At 38.4% G+C, this 5628-nt stretch overlaps 1 long non-coding RNA gene across 4 annotated transcripts; it reads left to right on the forward strand.

Annotated features, from left to right (window-relative positions):
- Positions 1-1690: 1690 nt before the first annotated feature.
- On the forward strand, positions 1691-5628 carry LOC113284420. Of its 4 annotated transcripts, none has more exons than XR_003328138.1 (5): positions 1691-1808; positions 2348-4551; positions 4636-4936; positions 5050-5195; positions 5340-5628. It is a non-coding gene; the product is annotated as an uncharacterized LOC113284420 (long non-coding RNA). The 4 variants fall into 4 exon arrangements; XR_003328139.1 differs by having other exon boundaries at positions 2348-4370; positions 4501-4936; XR_003328137.1 differs by having other exon boundaries at positions 2348-3647; positions 3736-4936.

Below are 5628 nucleotides of genomic sequence, written 5' to 3' on the forward strand. Positions count from 1 at the left end.
AAGGACAAACAAGTATGGACCAGGGAGGAAGCTTTCGATGTTCAGATTATGGAAACTCCTCTTTGTGGCTTAATAAAGAAAAAGAATCCCCTCTATAGGTTCTTTGACACTTCTGCTGCTACGCCTCCTACACGTATACTGACTTTCTCCGATCAGGTACTATTGTATTGGTTTAATGGGGAACGTCTTATATTCTACAATTTGCAAGAGAAACATCTTAAGGTGGTGGAATGCTCCCGCTCCTTTCCTCGTATTTTTCAAACTAAGATGAATGAGAACCTAGAGCGTATTATTGGTGATGATGATAATATTCATTGCCCGTCCATGGATTATCAGCTGCATGCTCAAGTGGAGAACATCGTTTCTCTGGAGACCTTCATCCCTAAAGAAGCTATAACTAGTGAATGTGGTGGTGCTAGGCTGAAGCACCTTTACAATAACAACCTACTGACAGGATGGCTGACTATGAGAGGAAAACCACACTCTTGTTATGCTTTCTCTTAGTTTCTTTTGTCGTGTTTCAGTTTTCTATGCACACTACTAACTTTTATTCGAAAGTGTCGTTTATCTGTTTATTTTTTTCGTGAAGATCTATGCTTAAGAGTACTGATATAGACATTCCAATTGCTAATATACTTACACAGGTTTTTTGATTCTGTTCACATTGGTTAGTTATTTGGATGTGAAAGCAATCAGAATTGCGGGATATATGGAATGTGATCATTTACAAACTTATTTGTAGCCCAAGGAACTGAGAATCTATTCACGTCTCACCTGGGACGTTCCTTGCTTTTAACTTAAACTTATGTTTGAATCTACAGAAGTTGATGTTGCCGGGGCATGACAATGTGCACGGTTGAGATGCAAAACCTTTAGCACCAGTTTTTTGTATAACCATATTTTATTGCAATACTTGTTTGTGCAGCTCTTTGGTCTGACGAATCCAAAACTTTATACATATCTAGCTTCATGCACATTTGATGCTTCTGCCGGCAAATCAACTCACTGAATTCAGCTAGGCATGCAATTTTTGTTTTTTGGTGCCAAACTTTGTGCTCCATATTGTTGCATCATTGTTCCAAGAGGTTCAGGACTTTAAGCATAAGAGATCTACAGAAAGAAACCAAGAAGCTACAACCAAGTGGAAGTCACAATTGCGCCAGACTACATGTTCGGAATGCAGACGCCCTCAAACGAAAAAAAAAAGAAAAAAAAGGAGTGATGGATTTTAGGTGGGGAAACTCATTGAGCCACTTTGATGAAATAAGTTGGGTTTGGAGATAGTGAGGTGCGTCTGCTAAAGGGACAGGCTTATACCTATCTAGTGAGGTAGCATATTCGAACCACTGATGCATGTCGCTGTTAGAGCACAGACTGAACCAATTAGAGCAAGTACTACGGTAACTTTTGGCTTGGCACGACTAGCCCGTAGGGCTGCCAACGGGTACCCGAATACCCGGAACCGGATCAACCGGTCCCGGGTCCCAAAACTGCACCCGTTAATTTTTCGGGTCCTAACGGGTATACCTGGTTGGAACCGTTTACTGTTGGGTCCTAACGGGTCCTACCCGACGGGTACCCGCGGGTCTCGGGTATTGTAATAACAATGATTTTCAAAGGCTAATTTTGTAAACTAAGGGAAAGATTCGGTCAATACATATTCTTCTTTCACATCTCAAGCTCCATTTTAGCCAGATCTAAGTTTTTTCTTCTTCCGAACGGCGGCTGCAGTCTGCAACAATCACTTCTCGCATGTCTAATGATCGATAATCGATTCTCAGATACGTTATAAATTGAATCATTGAAAGGTATAATTACTTAATATCTATTTATGGTTTTTCAGTTTGTTTAGGGAGATTCTGAAATGGGGTATTTACATTTTTACACTTGTTTAGGTGTTAATACTTACTATCGATTGATGAATTGAGTTGATTATTGGGTTTTTTTTTGGGGAAATTATGAAATGGGTTTTCAATTAAGTATTTTTTTTTATCTGGATTAGAGAGTGATAAATGGAAAAGTTTGCTTGGATGTTCCATAAGCTGTTTGTTTTTCTGCTTCAATGGGTTTTTTTTCCTTCTTGTTATGTATATATGGAACTGCTGAACAGACGTGTTAGTGCTGCAATATTTGGTGGACTGGTGGTACACTTGCATCCATTTTTTTGCTAGCGAACTAAATATTAGCTACTTTTTGCAGTTCTATTCATCTTGCTTCAAAGTCCTGTTGTACTTGTAGTCTTGTATTGCAGCTTACAGCAAGTGTCTTTTGCTGCAGGTTTCGAAGTTGTATACCGATTCTTTTGCTTTTGCTTTTGAAACTTATCGTTGTTGTTGTTCCCTTGCAGAATCAACATGCCAAAAAAAAAAAGTAAGTGGAGTAGCTGTACCTCCAAGTTCAGATAAGCCTCCAAAAGCTCCAGTTTTGAAGCGCAAGAGGAATGAAGTTGTTGAATCTGCTGTGGTGCCAGAAATTGAAATTACAGCTGGTGGTTCTAGTACTATGGCTATGGATACGTCTCCACCAGTTCCGCAACAGCGTAAGAGAACTTCATCGGTATGGAATGACTTTGATATGATATATGAAAATGGGGTTGTGGTTGCCGGAAAATGCAAGCACTGTCCTGCAAAACTTAAAGCGGAAGTGAAAACAGGACTAGTAGTCTGACCAAACATCTGAGATGTTGTACTGAATACAAAAAAACTCAAAGGAAAATTAACCAGATGCTCTTGAAGGTTTCTGAGGTAGGAGACGGTGCTGTAACTGCATATGACTTCAAGTTCATTCCAGAAGTAACTCGTGACCTTATTGCAAGGATGATTATTTTGCATGAACTTCCTTTTTCCATGGTGGAGTATGTTATGTTCAGAAAGGTGCTGGCTTCATTACAGCCCACCTTTAAACTTGTGAAGCGCACGACTGCTAAGTCAGATTGTATGAAGGTTTATTATCACTAAAAGAAGCTTTTGTATGAGACTTTTAGTAAGGTGGAGAGCCGCATAAGCCTTACTACTGATATGTGGACTTGTAATAGTCAGAACAAAGGTTATATGGCTTTGACAGCCCATTATATTGATGACCAATGGAGAGTTCAAAAAAGAATATTATCCTTTAGCATTGTTGATGGGAAGCATACTGGAGCCAACATTGCTAAGGTGCTGTTAGATAAGTTGTTAGATTGGAATATAGATCGGAAGATTGGTTCAATCACGTTGGATAAAGCTTCAACCAACGAGGTAGTGGTAAGTGAACTTATTGACAAACTAAAGCCAAATAATGGATTGCTCTTGGATGGGGAATTGTTCCAAGTTCGGTGTTCTGCTCATGTAATAGCTATTATTGTTGATTATTGAATGCTTCAAATAAAAGAAGAAATACAAAAAGTAAGGAACTCGGTGAAATTCATAAGGGCTTCCCCACAAAGGCAGCAGAAATTTGAAGAAGTTTGTTTGCAAGTAAACGCTCCAAATAAGAAGTTAATTCAAGATGTTGACACGAGGTGGAATTCCACGTATATGATGCTTGAAACAGCTCTTCTGTTCAGGGAAGCGTTTAGTCGGTATGGGAAGTTTGAGCCTGATTTCCTTAAAGTTGCTCCAGGGGAGGAAGATTGGAACAATGCAAGTAGTCTTTCGGTTTGCTTGAAGGTATTCTATGAACTCACCGTTCTCTTTTCAGGTTCAAAACACATAACTGTTAATCGGTACTTTGATTATGCTTGCTGTTTATACGTAGAAATCCATGAGTGGTGCAATTCTAGTGATAAATTGATCTCCAAAATGGCACTGAATATGATGGAAAGGTTTGAGAAGTATTGGGAGATAACCTGGGTTGCACAGATACTGGTACGGTATCCGATTCCTGTACGTATCGAAGAATCCGATTCGGCATCTCTGGAAATGGCCGATACGGATACGTATGGATACCACATACATAAATATTTGCAAATGCAATCTTATAGGACTCAATAATGTATTAGAGCACACACAAATTCAATCGAATCCCATGAACAGGCATTGTACACCTATATATCACAACATTTCAGTCTCACATTGCTAGCAAACTTGAAGTTTTCTTTCTCAACCCTCATTATGAGGGAAGTAAACTCCATCATTTTCTTTTTAAGTGTTTCTCCTCTTGACATGTACAAAGCACGTGAAAGCAACAGAGACCTTAAAAAAAACTGAAGATAAAACCTTTACAAAAACTAATAAATTTTTGATAAGCCTTTTGGGAAGTATCCGATACGGGTATCGGAGATTCCGATTCGTATACGTACATGATTCTCAAGTATCGGCGCAACCCAGGAGATAACAAGTCCATCTTTTGCGATAGCTTCTATTTTGGATCCTCGATTCAAGATGAAATCAGTAAGTTACTACTTCCCAAAACTTTATGCTGATCAAAGTGAAATTGAGGAGTTAAAAATTAAGGATCAATTTAAAAGATTGTATGATGAATATGCAACTCGCTATGCTTCTTCAAATCATGTATATTCAGGAAGCATTCCCACAAGTGATGTTAACATTGCAAAGTCAGTTTCAGCTAGTGGTATTTCCTTTTCTTCTCAAAGTTCTTTTGCTGCTAAGCGAAATAGTTTCACAGCATATCTTGAAGAAAGTTCCCAAAATGCAGTTGTTCTAACAGATCTAGAGCAATACTTAAAGGATGATGCTCTCCCTATGAGCCAAGGAAGTGGTAATTCGAGTGATGACAGTTTTGATGTTTTGGGATGGTGGAAAGCTTATGAACGAAGGTATCCAATTTGTTGCATTGATGGCGCGTGATATATTAGCAATTCCTGCATCCTCCGTGGCTTCTGAATCTGTGTTCAGTACCAGTGGTAGAGTCGTAGATAAATTTCGTTCTTCAATGCATCCAGAGACAATTGAAGCTTTGATATGTGGACAGGATTGGATAAGGAGTGCGCTGGAGAGTAAGTTATGTGTTCTAATTGTTTGTGTATTAACCATTATATATCTGTTGGTATATTGAATTATTGATCACTTTCTGTATTGCATGTGGTGACTAATCATTTTCTTATGTTAGATGAAGGGCTTGCTTCAGATAATCCCGCCCTTAAGACCATTTTAGATGCGATTTGTGAGCTACCGGAAGACGAAGTCGATGAAACTAATGGTGATGGAAATATTGAGCAGCGTCAAATACTGTCCGACTAAGTTTATTATTGCAAAGTAAAGTTTATTACTACTTCATAACTTTTTGTTATTCATTTGTTATGCCATGACTAATCTTTTATTTCTATGTCTTGCTGCACGTACTTGAGAATGATTACTTATCTTCATATATATGAAAATTTTCATTTGCATGTTTTGCAGGACAAGATGAAGTTTCTTTTTGACATGGCCAAAGAACACAAAGTTGCGATCTCCTCTTCTGTTGTTAATACTTGTAAGCAGACCCGCAGAGTCGGACAGGCAGTTCTTTCATTTGGCAACAATATAGATTTGTAAATCTGCCAAACTTTTTTTTGGAAACATTATCAAAGTTCAAGTCTGCCAATCTTTTGTGGTTTATATAGCGGCAGCTGAACTTTACATATGTATTAGCAGTGGAATAGTTGGACTCATTAGTTGTTGACATTATGCATAGAATGTTTCGGTAGGA

Source organism: Papaver somniferum, chromosome 5 (genome assembly GCF_003573695.1).
Source record: "Papaver somniferum cultivar HN1 chromosome 5, ASM357369v1, whole genome shotgun sequence".
Classification (NCBI taxonomy): domain Eukaryota; kingdom Viridiplantae; phylum Streptophyta; class Magnoliopsida; order Ranunculales; family Papaveraceae; genus Papaver; species Papaver somniferum.